Consider the following 27,960-nt stretch of genomic DNA (forward strand, 5'->3'; position numbering starts at 1 on the left):
TCTCATTATGCTAAGAATAAGATTAGTATGTTCCAAATTTAATGTTAATTTTTACGAAATAGAATTAGTGGAAACTCACATAATATACAATGTTTAAATTGACACTCTCTTGTATTAACTTTGATGATCACGAATTCAAAAATGTCATTGCTGTCTCAGAATGTGTAAGAGACCAAGGGGCTTGCAGGTCATTCATGCAACAGTACTCCACAGCCAAGTTTAGAGCAATGTAGGATTAGACCTCCAGCTCTTCTGTGTCTCTACTGGCTATTATAAGGACCGTGTCGCAGGGTCGTGTTGCAGGAAGGCCCCGTGTACGCAGGGAAATCAGCTGTGAAGAGAACATGACTGTTTTCCCTTCTTCAAGTATGTCCAGCAGATACTCAGACAGAGACGATCGCTGTGGAGGTAAATTTTTTCCCAGTAAAACCATGTTGTTCCTCGATAGTAATGCCATTTCTATCCAGGTGATCGTTTATTCTGTACAAGACCACCTTTTCCATTAACTTTGAAAATGTAGAAACCAATGAAATGGGTCTATAGTTTCCCAGTTCATATGTGCTTCCTGACTTACGAAGGGGAATAACTTTGGCTGTCTTAATTTTTTGTGGGACTAGGCCTTGACTGAAGCTTAAATTGATGGTGTGAAGCAAAGGTCTTGTCAGCTCGTTATGGCAGTGTTTAATCATCAAAGAAGATATCCCATCCAGGCCAGAAGACGTCTTGGTTCTCATGCTGACAATGGGTTTGCGGAGTTCCGATTACGAGGTTGGAGCAAAAGCAGACAATGGAAGGTGGACCTGCCAGTCGCACGACTGGAAGTGGTTGGTTTTTGCAGCCTGTATTTTCTCCAGTGTGAGTTCTGCTACTGAGGTAAAATAGGAATTAAACTCATTAGATATTTTTACTGGGTCACTGGTATTTTGCTGCCAATGTTCAAATACATAATCGTCGAGGGTTCTCTCTTTTAATGTCTTTCGCTATTGATTACATTCCAGACAGCTCTGTACTTTTTGTTACACTCTGAAATGTAAGTGGCACTTGTACTTATCCTCAGCGCTCTCAGTTTTAAGTCATAAGACTTCTTCAGGTCATTAGCTTATATTCTAAACTTCCACTGATATATAGCTATCATTGGCTTTGAGAAATTGTGGTCGCAGGTAAGTGGCTTCTTCATTGTAGATTTGCTTGATAGGGTTGTGAGATTTTGATCGAGATTTCTTGAGAGGGCAAGCGGAGTTTAAGGCATGTGTCACGATCATAATGAATTTATTGTAGGCTTCCTCAGCATTTTCACATTCCAAGATCCCCTCCCAGGTCTGTTCAGCGATGATTGTCCTTAGATGTCTCAGGCTGTTGTTATTAACATGTCTTCGGGCTGTTGTTATGGACACGTTTTCTTAATTGTGGCGATAAGCTAAATAACTGATCTGTATGATCCGAAATGCCTGTGTGGGAAACTTGAAACACCACCCCATCCTTGTACTCAGAAGTAACGCAGGACAATCAATAGACAAAAAAGTGTCACTTGTGACTTTTGTGTACTTTTGTCCAAGTGGGTGGAAGGTCTAACCTTAGAATATTATAGGTCGCTAAAAATTCACTGAGTTGTAAACTCTCATTGGATGGTACGAGAGAATCTACGTTAAAATCTCCGACAATGGCAATAGTATGCTGATTATTGGATGAAGTCCACGGATCCAGTATAGGTGACAGTGTCTGTAAAGACATTGCAAAAGATTCTTTATCTCGTTTTGGGGACGGTAGACTCCTAAAATGTACAGGTTTGACTTGTTGTTTATGTTGATAGAAACGGCAGACACTTCACAAATTAAATGAATACGTAGGGAGGGTAATGCAACGCAAAGTGGGCCACAACAAAATCTTTTTATCGACTTTTTACAGTGAATTCCCGTTCTATTTTTTGCTAGTTTTACTCCATGAATAAACATATGGCATGTCTTAAGCTTCTATAATTTTACCCAGTTTGTTAACAAGTTTGTTAATCGTAGCCGTCATGATCTGACAGACAGGCGTAATTGAAATTTCTCTACCCCAAGAGTCGGCTAAAGCTCAACCAATGCTATTTTATGAAGTGAATTAGTTAGGCTACGTTTGTTAATATGTGACATATTTGAATCTTCTTGTGGCTATTATATATATATATATATATATATATATATATATATATATATATATATATATTATAACAGTAACATACTACGTTTAAAAGAGCATCAGACTAGACTAAGTATGTTACTGTTTACTTTTTGACCCATCACACATGTTTTATGGACTAAGAAATCTCTCCAAGGTTATCACTTACAACGATAATTTATTTACTCGTAGGGCTAAAACTAAATACTATGGAAATTTTAATACATATTAGTATGTAATATCCAATGAGTTATTCAACAAGTTTTCATAAAAGATGGAGTGTGAAATTTCAGTTCAATAAAAAACTCTGATAACCTTCCAAGCTATACATATAATTTCTATCTACGAGTAGTATTTTTGAAATACGTGTACTGATACTGAAAGGTGAGATATGAAGTGTCTTACATTTTTGTCGTTTCTACATGAAATTCAGCATTGAAAATTATAAACAGCCGCCATTTTACAATGTAGTAAAGATATTTATTCATCTTTTACAATGTGTTACACTAAAATTATACCAACAGTCATGCAAAGTTTACATTACTGTAATAGTGAAATACTCAAAAATACATATACTTGTATAATAAGTTATATTTTTTGCAGTTGCTTTTATTTCTTATATGGAAAATTGTATTTATATATTCAAGAGGTACTAAAGCAATGATATAAGGAGAGTACATGCCGAAAAAATATAAAATGAAATTTATTACTGTAAATGGCAATATAAATATAAACGTTATTTGAAAAGTAACAAAATCATCACCTGACACTATCAAACTTAAAGACTAACAAAAACATTGCAGAGTAAAAATGTGTATAACTTTTATCCAAGTAATACGGTATTAATTAATTTTTAGAGAATAATCATTGCATTATTTTGAAAGGAAATTGCAGTACCTTTAACAGTAATTTGTATTATAATAAGCCGGTGGAATGTTTGTAAAAAGCCTCCGAAGGAACGTCAACCTCTTCCACCATCTCGGAGGACACTACTTTTTTTAAGGGAAAAGAGGCTCCCACAGGCCTATACTTAATAAACCTGTGGTACGGAGAAACCTTTAAACTTTACTTATTTACTAAACAACTACTTTTCTTAGAATTTAACTAGCTTGAATGAAATTTTCCCTTTAAATTCCAATCACAAGTACAATTTTAATTGATATTTCGTTAGCGTAATTAAGATATACACCCGTACTTTGATGTTAAATTAGATTTATAAAATATGCTTTTTACTATCAGTGTGATTCTCTACTGATCAAAAAATCATTCGTTAAACATATACTGTGGCGGTTGTACATTAATGATGTTCTGACTGTTCGGTACATTACACGTGAAGTTATTAACAATGTATTCTGTATATAGAGAAGTATAATAGTTTAACAAAGTGTACTGTAGCTAGAAGTGTATTATATCCCTATAATTTTGACCGTTTTCTTCAGCTATTTAATTATTTTAAATTAGATCGAAATTTATTCATTTGTACCTATATTGCATTGAAAGAAGGAGGGAGGGGGAGAGAGAGAGAGAGAGAGAGAGAGAGAGAGAGAGAGAGAGAGAGAGAGAGGAGAGAGAGAGAGAGAGTAGTAGGTATAGTAATGGTTATAAAATAGGTATATCTACCATTACTACTATACCTATTTTATAACCATTATTTATTTTATGTACACGTGCACCAATGCATTTAAACGTGTACAGAAAAGTATAGTAATAGAAAAAAAATTAAGCTATGTGACTTAAAATAATTACTACATTTCTGAGCTATATTTTCCGAAACCTTCCACACCTCTGGTTAAACTTCAGACGCCCGCCTATTACAACCATGATATGAGGGGGAGAGGGGGTTTCCATTGCTAGTTACGGCCTGTTTGACTTCTTGCGTTCGGATGTTAAGTTTAGGCGCCTAGTTCACATACATAATGTACTGAATTAGTATTCAAAGAACTTCGAGCAAATTACAGAGGGAGGACATAAATATTCCTGGCAAGGTAATTAACTCGATTTAAGGGAATTTCTAGTGGATAGGTTATGGGGTAACACATAGGCTATACAATCGAATTATAAAAGTGTAAAAACGTGTGTTTTTAATATCCTTTTTTTATCTGCATTTTCTCATTTTAGATTATTTTACTTCTTACTTTTAAGATCTTTTTTAATAAATTGAAAGCAGAACTGATATGAAGATATGACAGAGCTTCAAAAAAACCAGAGCACAGAATAAATACCTCTAGTGATAGACAAATACCCAGAGAAGAAGAGAAGTTTCTGGGCCCCCTTTTAGGCAGACTTGTACGCCACGCAGGGGTTACGTCGGGAGTATTCTGAAGTCACCCACGTCCCGCTCCCGCACAGGAGAGAAAGTGTGGACAGTAATGAAATTTATGGAAATAGTGGCAGGCCGGGTATCACGTAGTCGCTGCTGACGTAAGTTGGGATACGTCCATGGTTCCTTAGAGAGTTTTCGGCAATGTTTCCATAAAGCGTTCAGCGAGTTGAGGATATTTACTGACTACTGCATTTGGTGGAGTTAACTTCACTTCAGCAGTGGCCACCGAACTTAGGTCCCGACCAGGCGTCCCAAGCATCCCAACCATGGAATGGAACTGGCGATTAGTCCATGACTCTGAAACATAACAGAATAGCTTTGTCTATTTTTCCTCCATTTTCAGGTAAAATATAAAATTAAATCATCACATTTTAAACACACTAAAAGAATCTCAAGTATGGAATATTTAAATCCAGTTTGGAATGGTAGATTACACAGTTAGCTATAAATAAATAGGACAATTCTCACAAACACATTAGACCAAATCAGAGTTATTGGTGATAACGAGACTAATATTCTGAGTAGATAAATTAGCATGTATTTATTCGTATTAATGTTTCTTATTGAGGTAAAACCGATACATAATTCACATATTAACTAATTCTTAATATCCAATTCCTGTAAAAGTGTAAATTTTTTTAAATTTCTTGGAATCCTAGGATGTAAAAATTTCCACTGCATTATATCTAAAATAATGTGCTTTACTATATATCAATTTTAATACAAATCTACGAGTGACATACTGTAAATGACACAATTAAAATTATCAGTAATGCAATGTAAATAAAAAGCATAGTTTTCAAATCAATGTTTTGAAAATAATAATGTATTCAAAATAATGTAGTAAATGCCTCATTACGTTTTGAATATACATTAATTATGTAATTTTAGTCACAGAATTTCATTAAAAATTATTAATATCTTCTTCTCTCCACAGGAAGGAACGACATTGTTCTGGAGGTGAAACAATTGTAATGTTTAAAGAATCATATGTTGTCTCAATATATGGCTTCCTGAATATCGAATATAAAAAAAATGTTATACACTGAAAAAAAGAATTTTCCTCGGTAGTATCTTGTAAACGTGATGAAAATACTTAACAAAAAGTATTTTTTGTAATCCTGATGAGAGGATGCTTCTCAATATTTACTTTACCTGAATATTCCTGGTTAACAATCTAGGTAGTTTATATGACTAATGTTCAATTTAAATTATTATATCCTTAAAATATCACATAAACTTCTATCACAGCAGACTTCCACAAACCGTGGTTATGGGTTTATAGAAATCCATATTGCAGTCTCGAGTAAAAGTCCGAGTCTTTTACAGTCAAATTTGAAGCTCTCATATTAGGGATTTTCACGAACGAAAAATAATTAATCTCAAGGCAGTTTAACGTCAAACCTGGGACGGTTATAGAAGATTTATAGAGTTGAACCAAGTGCAAAGTACTACATATAAATCCGATGCCACATTTTGTCGTAGAGTTGTTTGATGATGGAGACCACGAGAAGATGGTAATGTGCAAAGCCTCTTAATTATTGAGAGTAATTACAGCTGAACCTTACTTATAGGAGAAACTGTATCGTATAAAGTGTTCTATGTGTTAGGACAGAAGCCCAAAATAACTTAGTTTATACTGTGCAAAAGATGTATGCGCCATACAACATACTTTATGCTTATAGCTGTTTTATTGGGGTTATAAACAGAAGATTTATTACAGATGTTGTAATTATCAAAATGATTAATTTCATTACCCTGAGCAGAATTGAATATCACACATCAGATGAGATTAAGAAAGAGACCACAAGCTGAACAGATAAGCTGGTGGATCGTACTTATTACTTGCTTAATTATGTCTTTAGTACACGTAATTAGACACCATCCAGGCACGAGGCTTATATTAGAAGGTGTAAAATTGAAAATTTTTATTTGTAACAATAAATAATAATTTTATATTATACTGTACACAACAATATTAAAAGTATTACGTACAGAAATTTGGTTTCATATCCAATTTACTGTCTTTAAAATAATGTCCATGTTTAGTACAATGCATACTTAGTATAAACAAAGGCAAATAAGAAGTATAAAAATTTTCTATCTCGACAATGATCGTTTTATATATTAATTTATCTTATCAACTAAATTATATTAAAAAATTTTGACGACAACATGCACAAATATATTACGTGTTTCCGAATTGAATTATTCACTACTTTTTCTCTTGCTCACAGTATTCAAGGTACGATATCAAGGATTTTTATTACAGTGTCGAATCATGTGAAATAATACCACATAGCTTAGTACTTCAGTTTTCCTACTTAAGTTATAATTATAGTAATATATTAAAATCACATAATGTATGACGTAACTTTTATTGTGCCACACATACTTTTATAATTTTGAGTAGAAAGTACGACTTTTATTTTATTTTTTTAACAAAGTATTAAATATTTTGCGTGAAGTGTTGCTTTTATGGAATTGTAATCAATAATATTATTTATACAATACGTTATATTTCAGAGGTCCATATAACAGTAAAAAAGCATAATATTAGAAGATCGAAATTTATTGTTATGCTATTTCTTATTATTGTTGTCAAGCAAGTCAGTAATTTTCACTGTACAGGTACACAGGGTACACGAATTGTTACTGTTACTTACATACTCTGGGTATAGGAAAAATGATTTAAGTATATCAAGCTATGTCTTTCCTTTTCATTTTCAATGTGAGATGTACTTAAATGGTAGTGTTAGTCCAATTTGTATCCACTACAATTAACCCAAATGTATATTTCTTTGCCAATAAACTTATAGGTTAGTTTGAACAAATACTAGTTACCATCTTATTTCGTTCTAAACAATTGCAAATAATTAAAAATATTTGTGAGCAACTAAACTTCTAAATATAAAAGTTTGATTATTTTGTTTTAGCACCCTGAGTTCCAAAAGTTATAGTGAATCGTAAAAATACCGACTATATTTCCTGTCAATAAAAAATATAAATGTACAATTGCGATAAGAGTCATCAGATCTTCATTTGTATTTAATACGCTATGGTGGAAAATACATAATCAGATATACAGGGTGTTTCGCGAGAGTTGGACACATCTTCCGAAATTAATAGTAGACACAAAAACAAACAAACAAAGTCATAAGACCATATGTCCTCCCTCACATCGTTTAGCTCATGTCTGTTCATATGTGCGTATTATATAAAAAGTCAAATCTCAAAAACGGTTCAGGAAAATAACCTAAAACTAAAAATTTTATGTTAGGCTACTGTAAAGGACACTAACTAAAATTTTTATAAATAATATCTCTTTCCGCTTCAAAATGAAATCATATATTTTTTATTACATATTTCTAAAACCATTAATCGATCACATTTTTCTAATATTGGTTTGTTTAAACGTTTGTACTGAATCTAGGTATATCCTATTCCTTGCAGTCAATCGAAAAATAAAAAAAAAGGTACGACGACTTTAGTAGTTGCACACGAAACCAACTGTGTTTAGTTCATTTTATTGATTTACTGCTACTTAATATAATATTGCAGCTTTTAGTAGGTATCAATAACAAGGTATCTTAAAATAATTTTAAATTTCAATAAAAACGCAATTAATACCTTTGTTGTGTTAGGGTAAAATTGAAGAAGTACGAGAAAACATTGTTCTCGTTAGTGAGGGTCCTGTGGTTAGATAAGGTATTTCCTAACATAATAGTGTTAAATGAATAATAATTAAGTAAAAATGAATCGGTTAGTTATAAAATATATATATATATATATATATATATATATATATATATATATATATATACAGGGTGTATATTATGTCTGGAAACACCCAAATATATCCTTTAATAATTTAAATATAAATTTGAAACCTCTTACAATCGTGATAGAGATTGGGCATCTACTTTTTGGAACAATGTTTTGTTATGTCACACCAACGGGGGACGTCCTGCCGAGGGTATCGTGAATATTCTTAATGGAAGCCTATACCTTGTGATACATAATTTTAAAGGTAATAGCTTACTGAATTGAATGCCACAAACCGCATCTCAAAGGAATTATTCTATCAGAAAATAGAGCATTTTTAGTATTGAAAATTTACTGATGTTCAACAATGTAATTTTAACATGGTTCTTGCCACAAAATGTGTTACACTAATTTTTTAGCATTTTTTAAATGTTCAATTAAAATAAAATAAACAATTTATTTTTAAGCTGGTTTCATTAGTACAAATTTACCAGTTTTTATTACAATGAATAAAACTTATGAGTCACTTTCTCTGATTACTTATGAATCTGTACTTGGTGTTTTCCAGTCAGCAGGAAGGTTTAAAGAGACAAAGGTCACTAGCCTATGAGAAACATTATTGTGTTATTAATCATCTGGTCTACAGGTTTCAGTTTGTTGAGCATGGAGCTTTCACTAGACAGGTCTAAGCTTGGGAATTACAAATGGACAAAGGTCATATCATTCCTGTCGAGTTAATCAGTATCTCTGAAGCATTGCTGTCAACAAGTTATCTAATTACAGTAGTTCAGTTTTTATTTGGCATTTTAATGGAATTGTCTGAAAGAGAACGAATTACTCTGTTGATGATGCGAGGATATGGCGATCGTCAAAGATCTTATCGGGAAGTTTGTAATTTGTTTAATGACACTTTCCCAGAAAGGAATCCCATAAGTGTTTCAACAATATCAAAAACTATTGAGCGTTTTGAAATGACAGGGAGTGTACGTAATCGGCCAAAGTCGGGTAGGATACAATCTGCAACAGATGAAGAACATGCACTAGATGTTTTGCAAACATTTATTGAAGACCCACATACATCGCTCAGAAAAGCTGCACAGCAACATGATAAGATTTTGAAAATTAATAAATACAAACCATTTAAAGTTCATTTAGTCCAACAGTTAAGTGAGGATGATTACGACAGAAGAGTTGAGTTTTGTGAACTTGTGATTCGCAAATGTGATGACAATAGAGATTTTCTGACCAACATACTATTTTCTGATGAGGCAACTTTTTTCCTAAATGGCAATGTTAACAGGCACAATTGCCGTTACTGGGCTAGTGAAAACCCACATTGGATTACTGAGTCCCATTCACAGCAACCACAAAAACTGAACGTATGGTGTGGAATTTTAGGTAACAAAATTGTTGGACCCTTTTTCATCAATGGAAATTTAAATGCCGAACTTTACTACAATATGCTCCAAAATGAAATAATCCCAGCTATTCAAATTGCATCAGGAGAATACTTTGATAATGTATTGTTTCAGCAGGATGGTGCTCCACCCCATTATGGGAGACAGGTAAGAGAGTATTTGGATTTAAGGTTTCCTTATAAATGGATTGGCCGAAGAGGAGAAATCGAATGGCCTCCAAGATCTCCGGATTTGTCACCAATCGATTATTTCCTATGGGGTCATTTAAAATCCAATGTTTATAGAAAAAAGCCTCATAATTTGGAAGACCTAAGAAACAGGATTATAGAGGAGATTGCTTTGATAACTGAAGAAATGTTAGGCAACTCTGTCGAATCATTTTACACAAGATTGGCTCATTGTCAAACCGTAGAAGGAACACAGTTCGAACAATTGCTTTGACACCAAATTCAGGTAAAACGTTTGTTGTAAGACTTTTCTAACAGCATACATTATTTTTTATTTGTAATAAGAAATCAATAACATAAGTATTTCCATAATTGTACTGTAATAAAAACTGGCAAATTTGTGCTAATAGAACCAGCTTAAAATGAAATTTTTGTTTTATTTAATTGAACATTTAAAAAAATGCTAAAAAATTAGTGTAACACATTTTGTGGCAAGAACCATGTTAAAATTACATTGTTGAACATCAGTAAATTTTCAATACTAAAAATGCTCTATTTTCTGATAGAATAATTCCTTTGAGATGCGGTTTGTGGCATTCAATTCAGTAAGCTATTACCTTTAAAATTATGTATCACAAGGTATAGGCTTCCATTAAGAATATTCACGATACCCTCGGCAGGACGTCCCCCGTTGGTGTGACATAACAAAACATTGTTCCAAAAAGTAGATGCCCAATCTCTATCACGATTGTAAGAGGTTTCAAATTTATATTTAAATTATTAAAGGATATATTTGGGTGTTTCTAGACATAATATACACCCTGTATATATATTACACGTTTAGGAAATCAAATAAGAATAAAGGGCATGTGGTATTGGTGTTTACGTTAGAGACTGCTATCAATGTGGTGAAGTGAGAAAAGTGGAAGATGTGTCTTCAGCTGATCTAATGATAATGAATCTCAGGTAATAATTTTAGTAAGTATTTTACTTTGCTCACTGTTTACCGTTTTAATTCTGGCTCACGTTTAAATTTTATCTCTGACATGGACACTTTGCTGACTGAATGAAGTTAGTTATATTAATTTGAATGTTTTAAATCAAAACGCTGAAGCTAATTCCTATTTAAGCCTTTATTGAGTAAAGGATTGATAAATTTAGTATACGAGTCATCTCGCTTTGTGTAGTGGATCTTCCACCGGTTAATCACCTACCGTTGTTCTTTCAATTTACATTTATGGTGTTCTCTATCAAGAGAACTGTTAGCGATTTTATACGTTGTCTTATGAACTGATATTGAAGCGGGTATAATTTATACCGTCCAGATGAAACTTTGTGTTTATTGACTTAAATGGAAAACTATTTTTATTCAGTTCTTATTAAGTTGGGTACCTTATAACAATTCTTTTCTATTAATCTCGATACAAAAATACCTTTTAACCTAAACATTTGTAAATGGATACTGTTACATCTTTTACGAATATATTTTTATTTCAAAATGCCACATTTATCCATATTGCATTTTTACATGTATTATGTATGCATCATTCTTCATTTTTAGCACTGTAAGTCATTTATTTAAGTAACTATATATATCAATGAGATAGTAATATTTTTGCACAATACGGTGTATTATTAATATATCATCGCTGTTCTTGTATGATTTGTAGTACGTGTTGAGTTCCATGCATTCTTATTCTATAATATAAAAGGCAGATAGGATATTATGATAATAGTTTTACAAATTAATAATATTGAAATTTTGATCCTTTTATAGGTAAGTTATAAAATATAGTTTTGTACTTTTTATATTTATTTCTGATTCATGAGTCAAAGCAAACGGTATGTCCTAATAGACACAGATTTTATGTAAGACTTTTGAAAACAACATCAATATGCGTGTTGCTGTGAGGAGTTTATATTAGAAGAATACACTGTTTGTATATATTTTTCATGTACTTGAAAAAAACCGTAATTCTTTTTAATATGAAAAGATAGGGAAAAGGTTTTCATTGCCTACCATATTTTATAGTTTCTACATAGTATATGTATGAAAAATTCAAAATATGAATGCTCTAACCTTAAATTAAATTATAAGCTTCCAGTTATCACATTATTCTCACACACACTTTCAATAAAAAGTCATCTTATGCAGCTTTTTTTACAAGGCTCTATCGTTTCTGTAATGCCCTTTTGAAAATTTACAAAAAGCTTACATTTAAATATCTCATACATCAAGTGACTAATATATTGCTTCAGGACACAAAGTTTTATGTGATTAAGCCAAGTGACAGCTTAAGCACTGGGTGTAGTTGTCAGGCAGCAGCTGCAATATTATAAAAAAAGGAGCTCATTAAAATGGTCACCTTTTAGCAACGCTTGTCAGCTATCACGTTTACCTGCAGATATCTCACTTCCTGATCTAGGTCCTAATATTTTAAAGTAAGTTCATTTACTTATTGTAAAATCATTCCTCATAGTGTTTAATTTCAGCAAATGTTTCCACGAATCACCGTAGGAGCACAACCTCCGTATCCCAGGACTAGGTTCATTACATAGATAAATAGGAAGGTACTCAGTTTTATCTACATGTACTGCAAGAGTGTTACGGTTAAGCCAATTTTGTACCTTCGTTAGGGCCTCGGCCGCTTGGCAGAACGCCTGGTCCCCCGCGGAGTCCGAGCCTACCAGAGCAATGTCATCGGTGAGAAGAAACAATTTACTTTACAAGTTGACTTTAGAAATGTTGCTTGTATAAATAAGAAATCACAATGGACCAAGTGTGCTTCCCTGCACAACTTTCAGAGTATCACTCTCCACTCTGCCATTATTTGTTGCCTACCGTCGAAGAAACTAGGGAATCAATTGTCGCATTGCTTTAACATTTAAAAATTGTAACGGGATAATCAAGAAATAACTGCAAATCCACGGACTTAAAGATTTTTTACAGATATACTAAATAGTGCACATGACTTATTTTTGTCATTTCTAAACCAATATCTTTTGTTAACTAAACTATTTTAGTTATAATTTGATAATGTTTTCAAAATATCTTTCCAATATATTTGATATGACAACATCGAAATCGGTCTGAAACGTTTATTGGAACTCAAACTGTCCAGGACTGGGTTAGCAAATCGGAATGGACTACTGAGATAATACTTTACCACATTTACCAAAACTTCCCTGATTTGCGTCGTTGATAAGTTTTTCCTAATAAATTTTAAACTACAAACTTACTAATTGGTGAATAATTAGTTACCGATAAGAGGTTTGTTCGAATCTATAATATTACGGGGCGGGAGGGTTGAAGTATAGAGATGGGCAGTTCAAAGCCTTTATCAAAATAGATTTCGTTATATTGATTATATAAAATAATTCAACAAGAAATGTATCATAACTTGAATATGATTATTTAAAAAGATAGAAATATTTGAAATTGTGATAATTTGATACATCAGCAATAACATGCCCAATAGTGTGTTATTTTATTATTGTCATCGTTATTTTTCAATATTATTTTGCTTTTAATCACTTTAATGAAAAATTACTTTACCTTTTCAGTTTTGCTTTTAATCCTATTATACATACAAAATTCTAAAAAAATTATTTTTGTAACAATCACTTTAGTAAAGAAGTCAGTTTCTTTTTTAGATTTTAGCTTTCAGTTACGGAATATACTTAGATACACCAGTCTTATTATACATTGTAATTCTTAACTAATTTCATACTGTAAAAAATCACTTTTCATTACATTTTCAGGATTTTAAAACTATTAAATTAAATCACATCCTTTATCTATTCAATCCTTCAACTTAAAGAGGTTTTAAGCATTCCGTAGCTAATTAGTGAGCTATCATGTATCATATGTGATCTAATTTAATTAATAATATAGACTGTTAAATAGATATCTAAAACATTAATGTTTTTTACATTAAATCACAAAACGGTATAACTCGTGTCCGTATCTTTATTGACTGTTAAACAAAATAGCCGTTCACTGTTACAAGGGTCGCATTTATATTCTTGGCTATTATAACGGTTGTTGAACGATATATATATATATATATATATATATATAATATATATTTTGCTAAACGTGAATGATCATTGCTAAAATAACTGGCAATACATTTATGAATATACCATATTCTTATAACTTACCTTCTCACACAAGGTACGACAAGGACGACTGTCCATTACTTCAGTAGCAGCCAATAATACAACAAGGAATATAGCTAGTTTATACATACTGATGCAATCTTAAAACTTCGTTAGGATGGAATGAACTGAAAATGGTATATTCTGCGTTGTATTACCTGTCAATTATCGAAGACATTATCAGTGATTTACACCCGAGTTTTATGGAAGTTGATAGAAGATGATTACCGTGAATTTGTAATTTCAATATTATCTCATTGGACGCTAGAATAGAACAATGATCACTATCGTTTCAATTCAATAACGACCTACAGTCCATAAATGAAAGTGATTCAAATACTGACTTTACGAGTTCCGTCAATTTCATTGCACACAATAAACTACTGTACGATTCAAAAAGATGAGTTCGTACTAACTTAGATAACTTTGGATACAAAAATCAGTCCATTGAAGTTGTTCTCATGTTCTCACCGAAAACCTTCATGCATCTTCACCAACTTGCTCCCCATATAAAGTGATCTAATGGAATAATGGGTAACACATTATTTTAAATATATTTTTAAATATATAAGTAGTCAGGAAGGTGTCAGTGTAATTTATTACAATTTTGGAAAGTAATGGTCTCAGGCGTAACATTTTTGGCATCTCAAAATAATTTTAAGGGGATACTATGAGCTAAAATGCCAGATCTGTTCAATAGAAAGTATTGACATATTATACGAGCTACAAATACGATCAAGCGCATAAAGACACTTTTGTTCCGCGTGCTGAACAAAAGTGTTTATGGTACGGAAAACTAATTTTCACGATTTACCTAATTTTTATCGCATCATAACTAAAGATAGTAATGCTCTAAGTTTGAAAGTAAAAACAGCTGTTTTCTTCACATACAGGGTGGCTGGTCATCAGTGTTGAAAAAACTTTTGGGAGAAATTACAAAGTAAATGAAGTGTAATGATGCATGTAAGAGGTTCCAAGTCGAAAAAATTGGCTTCAAAAAGAATTATTTTAATTTTTTATAAAATAACCACGTTTTTACAGGTTATTACAGCAATTTCTTAACTACCTGTAAACGGATTTGAGCAAATGACGTAATTTTCGTATTCTACATTAAATTTTGAATAGGAATAAGTGAAAATTTTAAAGGATCAATAACAAAAACTCCATTGTTAATAGTTCCAAAGTTTAAAATACAAGTATCTGTTAAAAATAAAAACATCATTGGTACATTGGATTTTTCTACACCCTGAATACAAGAAGGTAGCTAAATATTTTAAAAACTGCACCATTTTATAAGCTTTCCAACCATACACTACACTATTGAGGTTTAGATCTGCAAATTTTCGGTTTAGTGTTTTGAAATATCCAAAACACGGGGTGCAGCAAAACGGTTAAAAGGCAATTTATAACAAAAAAGGGGTAATCAAACGTACAAAGTAGTATTAATTTACTAGTGTCATAATACTCTATTTTGATTATAAAAATTAATTTTCTATTCATTACATGGCCATAAATCGTTATCTAAATATCAAAACAACATTGGTGTTTTGAATTATTCTTATCTATTAGATAATGATAAGATAAAATGGATTATCCCAATTTTCTTCTTCATGTTATTTTTTATCTTCTGATCAAGCAAATACCTGCTTAGATAAAACATTGACGTCAGTCAGTTCTTCTTTGTCAGTGATGCTAGAACCATGTCTTTCTCAAATCGCGAATACGCTGACATGCACTTCATCTACGGGCTGTGCGACGGTAATGCGCCAGCGGCACAGAGGGAGTACAGGGCTCGCTATCCTAACCGTGTTACTCCTAGTTCACAGGTGTTCTCCAGACTCCACCAGCGCTTAACAGAAACAGGATCTTTCCATAAGTTGAAAAGAGAGGTAGGTCCTAATATTGATGTTTATGCAGATGAAGATATTTTAGCGGGGTTCAGGATGACCCCGAACTAAGTACTAGACAGCTAGCTACAGCTACTGGCCTTTCTCGTTGGAAAGTTTCTAATGTTTTGAAGTCTAATACGTTTCACCCGTACCATTTCACCCTGGTTCAATCACTTGAACCAAATGACTTTGAATCCAGAAGAACGTTCTGTCGATGCCTCCCAAGACATTGAAGATTATCACTTTTTCAAAAAAATATTGTGGACAGATGAAGCCAGTTTTACAAGAGAGGGTGTTTTCAACTCCCATAACATGCATGTTTTGGCTACAGAAAATCCAGGAGCTATGAGAGAATTATCTTTTCAGCATCGGTTCACAATAAACGTGTGGGCGGGAGTAGTTGGTGATATTTACATGGGACCCTATGTCATTGATGGAAGCTTATCAGGAGAAAAGAATCTTGATTTTTTACAACATAACTTGCCTCAACTTCTAGATCAACTCACTCGAGAACAAAGAGAAGAGTTAATTTTTCAACACGACGGCTCACCTCCTCACTTTTCCAACAATGTAAGGCAGTGGTTGAATGAAAACTATCCAACTTGGATTGGGCGAGGAGGGACTTTTGCTTGGCCACCCAGATCTCCGGATCTCAACCCTATGGACTTTTATGTTTGGGGGTACATGAAGAGCCTGGTGTACAAGTCAGTCGTTCCCAACGAAGTGGATCTGCACGACCGTATATTTGACACTGCAAACAAAGTGAGGGATGAGTTGTCTCACAAAGTTACTGTGCGTGCCATTCGGAAAAGAGCAAAGAGCCAGTGTTCGGGAAAATGGAGGGCAACTTGAACATAAAATAAAGTAGAGAGTGTTCTCAAATCGATATGATTGTAATCATACTGTTTTTTCACTGCTTGCTTGTCTTTTATAATGAATACATACAATTTGTATACTTAGGTTTTTAACCAGTTATTATGTTTTTTTTAATATAAGATCATTTGGTAAATGTTCATGCATAATCAAGTATTTTTTAAAAACATTTGGCCCAATCCAATTAAAAGTGAACTATTAGATTTTTTGCATCATTTATTTATTTATTTACATACGGTATACACCATTTCACATTTGTTATAGGTATTGTGAAAATACAAGAGGCTTGATATAAACAACTTACATAAATAGTTTACATGCATACATGCTAAAGCAAACAGAAGCAAAAAAATAAACAAAACAAGTGCCAAATAACATCAACATCGTGAATAAAAAGCAATTTGCAATTATAATAACAATTGTATAAATACAAAATAATTAATGTTTAAATTTTTTGTTTTTTTTTCTTTGTCTTAACATGTTAAAGAATTTCAAAACAAATGTTGTTAAGATTTTAAACAAATAGTAAGCATGTATTCAGCGAAACATTTGTTTTAGTTATAGTTTGAAAAGTTTTTAAGTTCCCTGTGTTTTCTAGTATTCAAACCACTGAAACAAACATATTAAGATTCAAACTGCAATAGTGTAGTGTATGGTTGAAAAGCTTATAAAATGGCGCAGTTTAAAAAATATTTAGCTACCCTCTTGTATACAGGGTGTAGAAAAAAACAATAGACCAATGTTTTTTTTTTATTTTTAACAGATACCTACATTTTAAACTTTGGAACTATTAACAATGGAGTTTTTGTTATTGATCCTTTAAAATTTTCTCATGATATTAAAATTAGTTTTTTCTTATCATTTTTATATTTTTATTATTAATATCCTTCTGAAATAATTTCACCTGACGTAAAGCAATAACACCTTATTATTGGTTTTTAGGATTATATCACAAAGATAAAATAAATAATAAAATATTGTTATACCAAACTTTTTGTAATGCATAGTTTATTCGGTATGACATATAAAACTAAAACTATTATAATACTTACAACATTTAAATTAGACAATAAGAAAAGTTTAAATTATATTTATAGAACAGTTTTCCACTAATAGAAATAGACTTTTTAACATCAGTTCACGATTTGTTACCATCGATAATCATGGTGACTTGCGTATAATAGATAAATCACTATTTGAGTATTATGCTCAGCCTGTATCGTTGTTATATTTACGTAAAAGAGACCATAATTCCAAATAAATGTAAATCACTTAAAATATTAAACTAAGTAGAATTATGTTGATATTCAAAAAATATAATTTGCTTTACTGATATAGACTAGGTATCTTTTTCAAATACATGTCAATTGTATATCTTGTAAAAGTATCCTTAGTTATAGTTTAATTAATTTGAATATTTTTTAGTGTGGGTAGTTTCTGTAGTGGGGAGGACTGCAGAAATCTATTTTTATTTTCAAACCGTAAAATATATTACAATGTTCAGATTACAGTAAGTGTTGTAGTAATAATTTCCACGTATAAAGTTACAAGAGATTTGCTGTACTATATTTGCAGTCATATCGTTAAAACTGAAGAACGATAAACCTGCATTAATGTACTGCAGGTATTGGTCCAGTGGAAATCAACTCGCAGACAAAGGAACATTAAACTACTTATCGCTCCGGTGACCTCACGTATCAGAGTCTACGTGAGCAAAAGACGGTTTTGTCACGTCCTAATATGCACTCTGATTAATCTACATTTTTACCGTTCCACACCAGTAGCTTTGTTTGATTTTTCAATATTTCTTGAAAATTCAACGCAATCTTTATTACCTTAACTCTCATACTGACACTATTATCATAATATCATCTCGCTGATATTATTATTATTGACTCCAAGGACGAGAAATATAATAAAATACCCCATTTCATCCTTTCTTATTTTCGTGAATTAAATTTCTCTAATATTATTAAATTTATAACCTATTATATTTATCCACCATCTATATCATTGACCATCTGATTCCACAGGTTAATATTTGATGTTTTAGAATGTATTTGGGGTGATGACTTGACGTTTAAAGTTATAATTTGTGTAGTAATATTGAAAAGAATATTAGTACATTCAGTAAATAGATGTTTTTTCTATAAGCAATTTTAAATTTTATTTCCTGCACTTAAGACGTTCAGTGTTTATTACTAACGACAACGATGCGCACGACCAACCACTTATCAACTGATCTGATCAACTTATGAACTGTGGAGGTTCTCATGATCTAACCTCATTTTATCCTGATGTGGGCATCAATTGTGTACTAATAAAGATTATTTACGTAAGAGTTACTGGAGGAATTTTCAGTAGGCTAATTCTAAAAGATATATCTAATTTCAGTCATACTATATTTTGGATAAATGATGACAGTGATCTTCAAACCATAAGAAAACAACATATAACTTACACAAACGTTATATTGGCCTAAACAAGTGTTACTCGTTTAGTGGAATTGTTGTTTATTCAGACTCCACGTTAGCGGTGTCCTGCAGCCAACTTTGTCTGGCTAGACATGACCTATCTCTGGGTCGGCCATGTCAGATTTTAATGAAAATAATATATACCACGACTTTGTACTCAATTTTGTACTAATTCTTATAACAGTATAGAATTAATACCTGACAATATTAACAGTTTCTGACAAAAACGTAATGGTTGGGAAATTTTTGAAGTTTTGGGAACGATTATGCTAATCTCTAGAGAGTCCGAACAAATTGAGTTAATTTAATTGAATAATTCGTTGAAATAAAGATTTTATGAAGAAAACATATGAAAAGTCTGCCAGAATATTTGTAATTCGATGAAATAATACAGATATTCGTGACACATAACTAAAAGTTAACTAACAATAAACAACTTTTGACTCTTTTAGCTAAAGTTTCTCAAAGGTGCTGAACAATTTGTTTCTATTTAAATTTTGGACAATATTTAAACCATTTAATACACTGGGAATTGTTTATACACAATAAAAATATAAAAAACTGTTATGAAATTCACAAAGCAACAACTGTTTCCTCATAATGAAATCAATTAATTTTATTCTTTACTTAATGGCCTTTAGTGAACTTCCGGTGTAAAATTTAATTTGACGATGATAATTTTTATACAACAACTAAATTTACGCCGTTTCCTATATTTTGGCGTATAAAAGACTAATTTATAAGATATTTATTAATGTTCTCTGAAAAACTGAGGGCCGAGGGACTATACTCGTACAACGTTGAGTAACATCTGAAGGAGGTAAAGAACTTCACTAATAATTGGAAAGGGGTTAATGAAAGCGTGTTGTTGTCATGTTGTCTCTCAACACTACTTTTATTTTGTTTGTTATAGCAATTGATTGTTTACAGAAATGCACCCAACACTATACCTAAAACCTAAACGTACGATTAAAACAAATGTCATAACCTAATTAATATAGAACAATTTAATATATTACACAATTATTTAACAATTCTGAATCATCTATTAATAAAATTATTATCAGTTTTAGTAAAATCTTCTTCCATTATATAGTTCATTTATTCTTTTTTTACATTGTAATTTAAAGATAACCTTCTTTTTCGTGAATTGTATACGAAAACTGTGTGGAGTTATTGCACAATTCTCGCCCATTTCATATATAAGGGAAATTACATGTGTTACAAGTAGTGCTACTCACGTGCAAATATAATAGAGATTCAATTACCTCTAATTGTTATGATTTATAATGAATATATTTAATGAGTGAATATAATTTTTTTTCGTACCTAAAAATTACTTAACCCTTTGATAACATTTGTTAAGTAAAAGCAACATTGGATAAAGTTAGCCAATACGTAGCTCTTTCGACTTAACTTATACACAAGGGTGAAATCAACTCCTATATTAAGATATATATTAAATAAAAAATTATTTATTTTATCAGAAAAAATAAGAAACTTCAAAAACAATAATTTTTTTCTAAATTAAAAAAAAACTATAAAATGTAATACTCCACTCCAACTTATCATTAATCTCCTACACTTGTAAACCATTAGATATTATTGGATGAAATGTTTTATTAAGATCAGTTAATAACTAAAAAACATTTATTTCGCAACTGTTGGTAAATTATCCTTAAATATATTTTGATTATTATCACCCTTAGATTTTTTTACTTGAAAACGAATGCTTCTATTGTTTTTATTAACTCGGGTACAAAATATAAAAAATAACAAACTGTTCATTAAATATTGAAAATAATTTTGGGAATTCTTCAATGTCATTTATAATCGCAACTACACTACACATTTCTCAAAAACAAAAACAATGTAAAAGTTTGAACTAGTTGCAGCATTTATAAAACACGTATTGATCATTATATCATTCTTTGAACCATTTATCAAACTTTCCCCGAGAAAAATAACATAAATTGGTCGATTGTCAATATACATATCACACACAAGTGTCAAACACATAATGGTTTATAGAGGATATTCCCTCTATTTTAAGGGCATTGACATATTCCCACATGTTTTTGAGTACTATTGAATTATAAATTGTATTTAATTATAATTAGAATATATATTATATCCCTGCTACATAAATCTGAGCTATGTATGGTATTTCCACACTTTATATGTACGCAATTTAGTTCAAAGTCGATGAAAATATTTGAACTTAATAAACAGATAAATCAGTAAGTTAATAGAATGAATTCTATTTTTTATAAAAATTCGTAATACAAAAACTGTAAAGAAACATTTATCTGCTTAGATTGCTATAAAGATTGTATGCTAAAATGCTCAAGCATCATAGGAAATGTCAAACCAACAAAGTAACTTCATCACACGTGTTGATAATTTAATGGAATATCTCATATGATTAACATTCACATGAAACTCTGTTTAGTAATTTTTCAATAATTCTGAATTTAGATGTAAAAAACAGCCATAATGTTATGTAATTGCCAACATGGATACCCATAAGACCACACAATGGTAACTAGAACCACCTTTTCACAGAAATACCAATTAGCTCGAATTTACCATTGTCAATGGCAATGGGGTATAAAAGGCGGAGTGTCACCCCAAATGTAAGCCCTGTAGGTGATCTGGTTCTGCAGTGATCGTGTATATAGTCAGGCAGAAATCGGACTTCCTCGTCAGAAAGTGGCAGGAGAGGCTTCACTAAACGCTCAGCCCTTGGAGTACGAGAGATAAAATATAATTTCTTTATACAATTCCTTACTAAATATCTCATTTGTTCCTTCTGTTCTATTTCAGCACAATGATCGACACATATCATTATCGTTAAGACAACTTTTAACTGTTTTTAACAATGCATTACTAGTTTGTATTCGTTTACAAGTATCAATGTCAATTCTTGTTACAACCTAATTACTTTTTTTGGTTTTCGAGCATAATTTCCTTTTTGCATTGTTCATTAATTATTGCTAATTAATTATCTATAAGAAACACTGAGAGAATGCAAAGTATTTATTTGTAAATATACATCATTCCAATAATAAGCTGTTCAGTGTCTTGCAGTTCGTGTGATAAGCCAAGGACAGCGCCTGCAACATTGACCGACATGGCGTCAGCTGTTGCCTCCCCACCCCCTCCATAGTGCAGCCACCTAGCTGTCATACAGTGATATGTTATGTTGCTTTCTGTTATTGAGTTGTCAATTAATACTTAATTTGAGTTGCTTATTTTTGCAAGTACATGATCAATGCAGCTCTTAGACTGTTCTGTTATCAAGTTGTAGAATTAATTAGTGGCTGAAATACATTTCTAGCTTTTTAACACAAAATACAGAAAACTTTAAAAATAACGCCTTTTTAGTGTTTAATGTCAGTTAAAAAACATGATGCGATGTATTCACATACACCTAAGCACTATTATAAAATTAAACTTAAACACTAGATAAAGGATATTACAATATATAGTACCGAATAAGACAGTAGTTACAATAATGATACTCGCCGTACAGATGGCGTCCACCGTACAAACAATACCATGAGGGTGTAACAAAAACAAACTGGAATTCCAGCAGTCAACGATATTACTACATTGCGGCAACAACAAGCATGAAGTTCACGTTTTCATATATGCTAATGTTTCCATTGGTTCTATAATCACGTCGATGTCTATATTTTGCTCTATAAAAATACAGGACTGACCTCATTTTACCTAAGTGGAAAACCAGATAGAGATTGTGTCTACCTCTATTTGTGATTGTGAGTATTATGATTTGAAATAAATGATTTTAGTAATAAATGATTGTTTGGTAGTTGTTATATATACATTTAAAGTAGTTTAATTCTTACTACCATATAAATAATCGTAAATTGGATAAATATAAACCTGTTATTCCGAAACAATAACATATTTTCTTATTCAAACATAAAACATTTACAAAACTTCAATTCACAACCACAAAATGGAAAAGGCGTAGTCACCCCAATGGCATTGTTTACTCGTAGTTGAGCTGAATTTTTCCAATATGAAAACCTAGCATAGTTCTGGTTCACACTGAGAATGTAATACAGAGGAAACCAAAATAATGAGTACATTCATGTAATACATGTCACTATCATGTGTTCAACAATTGTGTTGATAAATGTTTAGTTTGTAAACAAAATACAAGTGCGCGGTCTTTAGCTAATGTTTTTTTTTTTTCAGAAATATCTACAATACTAAAGAATATATTTTAATAAAGTATACATTTAATTTGCTAGTATAACACAAATAACACATATTACATAGATGTGATGGTAAATTATATTAAACATTTGGTTCATATTGGTATTTAAAATATGATCGTCTTATATCAAATCGAATCTTTAAGTACTCGTAACAATTGCACAATGTATAGCAAAAGTCATAATTTATTATACATTTTAAGCTCTCACACTACATTATAAACTAGACTTTGACTTGGACTGACGCTGTTGCGGAGATTTGTAAACGGGTTTTCGCATCTATTCACTCACTCAAACGTTTAAAACGATTTTTATCAGAACATATCAAGCTGCTCTTGACTAAATAACTTGTACTTCCACATTTCAATTACTGTAACTCCGTGATCAATTATATAACCATAGTACTTAGTGAGAAGCTGCAAAGAACTCAAAACTATTGTAAATGTTACGTTTACGATGTGAGACGGGAGCAGCACATCACACCGTACTATCTTCAGTAAAATATTCTAAAATTAAAAGATCAATGATCCATCAAAATTCTAAAAATATTTCATTCAATATTGAAATATGGTTTTCCAAGTAATTTTTCTGAATATTTTAAATCTGTGTCTCATGTAGGTGTAAGAAGCACTCGCTCTGGCTCATTCATTTTCAGAATGCCTCAGCACAAGACTGCAGTGTTAGATAAGTCATTCCATGTAATGGCCTGTAGGTTGTGGAATGCCCTTCCCCAATTAATTACTTCCAATTAATTCAATAACCGTTCCCGGTGTGTGGTGAAACTGAAAGATATGTATCTTGAGCGGTTAGCCGAGGCAGGTGGGGTCTGAGATGTTGTCGGTGTGACTGGCAAAGGGATGAATGTGAGATTGTGTGTGATTAAAGTTAGGATTCATTAGCAATACATAATTTAATTTATTTGTATATTAAAAGTATTATTTTATTTTATAGGTTTAAGATAAGAATAACAGAAGTAGTTAATTTATTAATGTGTTAAATTTTAAATATAACATGTTAAAATATTATGTTAATTTCACCACATTGTTTAAATGTAATTATTTCTTTATTTTATTATAATTTTTTTACGCTTAAGATTATAATATTGATTTAATGTTTAATTTTTCATTTTATTTCATTTACATTATTACCACGTCCAAACTTATATCATTGTTCATTCATTAACGTCTCATTCATACTTCGCCAATCTCAACCCACTTCCAGCGCTGGTGTCAGTCATCGAATTGGGCGGTCTCCCAGTTAAATGCCAGAAACACGTCAACGCTCTAGCTAGCTTTTAGTTTTCGAAAAATTTCTACTTAGAAAAGTAAAGTGTTTAGATCTTCCTTTGCTATAGGCCTACGATGTACTCAATACAAGTATTAGAATAAATACATTAATTTACATATTGAATGAAAACTTTTAGGCAACAATATAGGCTGCATATGAATTGTTGTAGTCTAAATATTTCCTACTGATATTCATAACAAAATCCTTACATACTAATTTTCTTGCGATTAGAATTCAAGAATTCAATGAGAATTAAACATCATATAATATTATATTCACACATTTGTTTCATTAAAGTAAGTAATAGCGTATCAGTCTATTCGTAAGATTGTACAATTTTCGAATTATTATATATTATTGATTTTAATATGATGCAATCGTATCACATTAAAACAAATATATTTGTACTATCATCTCACTCTCAGGGGGTATCGCTAACAGTCCAGTAGCAGTGACCGAGACGGCTCACCGCCCCAGCTGGTAGTTTATAGCCCACTGTTGTTCTTCGGGTCCCGCTTTCTGGCACGTACAGCCCATAAAACAGCAAAACAAGCTTTATAACCCATTAAAACATTATTTTGACCTCTCTGGTTACTAATAGGTTCTTGTGTCCCTGGTGTCGGCGGTAGGTGCCCGGGAACGACCGGCTGTCTATCTCATATACGAGTATTATTTTATGTCCTGGCGTTCTGAGAAACTAGGGTTTACTGACAAAAAAGTTTGAAATGAAAAACAAAATTGAATCTTTTTTGACATGTTTACAGTGACGAAACTTCCATTCTAAAATAATGAAAAAGCTTTCTTGTAACCAAACGATTTCACTCAGTTTTCTGTAAATAATTTACGAAAATACAAACATTTTAATAAGACAATTAAATAAGACTATTTTATACAATTTGGAAAGAGGCATAATTTGTTTATTATCCATTACTTCTGCTACACAGAGTTGGTTATACGTTAGTAAACGGCGACACATTGGCTGTCACTGTGACTACGTTGTGACAACTATTACAATAAAAGTGTACCTATTACAATAAATGGTTACAGATTTTCTTGCCAAAGATTCACTTTATGATCGTAGCGGAATAGGTTTTATATAAGTACTATGTAGCTCTGGATTAATACTGCAGGAGTCAAGAGATGCTTTACATTGTATTAAGTGTACAGTCTGGGGTTCTATTTAAGAATTTTATACTGAAAAAACTATAATTTTTAAATCAAATGGGAGGTTATCTAAGGTGTTAAAATATTGAATTGTAAATCTAAATTACTAGATCATATTTTATACGATGGACACACTTAAAACCAACCTTGAGACATGTCAAATCATCGTCATCTAAACAAACAAAGACCGTCAAAGTCGTGACGTAAATCTCCATATCTAGTCCTCCAATACGAGGGAGAGTAACAACTTGAGGATTCAGTCTCACAGAACAATGGCTTATGAACAACTTCCATCCTGGGTTGGTGTGAAAGTAATCAACAGACTCCTGGTGTATATCAAAGCATTGGCAACAAAGAAACGTTTGAAAGCTCGATTAAGAGATCTTAAATGCGTTTTATTCCATTGATGGGTTCTTTAAAAATCGCAGGGAACAATAAAAATACTTTGTTAACTCTGTTGTTAACGCTGAATTTAAGTAATTTTAATTTAGATTATTTTAAAATGAAGTTATTAATGTAAAATGAGTCTAAATGGATGTTTTAAATGAAATTCAAATATGTATAATTGTCCTGATATAAGTTATGTGACTAACGCATGCAATACAATTAATAAGTAATAATAGTAAAATAAATGTCTACTGCAATGAAGAAAATTTGAAACTACAATTTGAGATTCTTGTGAAGAAACGTATAGGCCTACAGTTAGGACTGATGTCGGTAAAAACCCATGATCAAGGTTAATAAGTAAGTCAAGTAATAATTCTAGTCTACATCCAGTAATAATGCAGTCACTACAGTCTCCACGACGATAATGCGAGACTACACCCAAGCCACTCGTTCCAGAAGCTACGCGTACCGCAAAACACTGCCACTACAATCATCCCCTGTCCACAACGAAACTGCGAGACTACAGTTAGGCCTTTCATTCAAGAACCTATACGGACCACTAAAAACTGTCCTACATTCATCACCTTTGAGGATGAGAGCTCTCTATACCTCCCAAGTGGCTTGCTCTGGGTCTAACAACCCACAAAAATTACAACGCCTCTTGCGTATAAAATCGAAGGCGGAAATCAAAATATCAGAGGTGATAACCCACGTCAAAAAGAGCAAATATCACTGTACTGTATCAAGATACAAGGTTATTGAAAGTTACATACCCGGTACTTATTTCTAGTTCCTTCAAAGATTCACCAAAGTATATTATGGAAACCAACCGTTAGCGCTTCTAATACTCAGAAACTCGAAAGCTGGTTTCAAGATTAAACACAACGATAGAAGTCCTAGAAATAAACCTTAACTGCCTTAAGAATGATAGAAGCAAATGTGTCGATAGCTACAATACACAGATAAGAAGAGTGTTATATGGGCCGTTGTAAACAACAAGAGGAACGCTCCACCTGAAATAAAGTAATAAATTCAACCCTCTATCGTAGGAAGATCTTAAACCCCAACAGCCACATCATTCATCAAGAGATAAGGAAATAAAAAATGATGTTGTAATAAAAGCGTAATAAATTAGGATAATATAACGCCCTAATAACTAAAAACTTAGTACGAATTGTGAGCTTAAAAAATGTGATTCTGGAGAGTAAGAACCCCTGCGAACTCGTAAAGGTGCGGATACTGATGAGTCGTACTACCAAAGGCAGTGATGTTTGTAAACCCGGCGCTAAAATCATGAATTTCACCGATCTGAGCACTCTTTCATCTGGAAGCTGCTGCTTTTTCATTCCATCTTCAGTGGCAACAGGGTAAGAATAAGTAAAGAGAGGAACTATCACAGGGATAAGTTACAGGAATCGTACCATGTCACCTCTGACGAAAGACAATACACAATGAATACGTGAAAAGAGGGCATAGAGACCAGGAGTGACACCCACTACCGCGAGAACAAAGGGTTGAGCGACCGCAACCGGAAGCCTGAATGTTCTGGCGACTATGGGGAGCTCCTGGACTGCAATCAGGCAGACAGATGGGAATACGCGATGTGTCCACCAATGAGAGACGGCGTTTAATCGGACGATAGGTAGAA

The sequence above is a fragment of the Homalodisca vitripennis genome, chromosome X (genome assembly GCF_021130785.1).
Source record: "Homalodisca vitripennis isolate AUS2020 chromosome X, UT_GWSS_2.1, whole genome shotgun sequence".
NCBI classification, from domain to species: Eukaryota; Metazoa; Arthropoda; class Insecta; order Hemiptera; family Cicadellidae; genus Homalodisca; species Homalodisca vitripennis.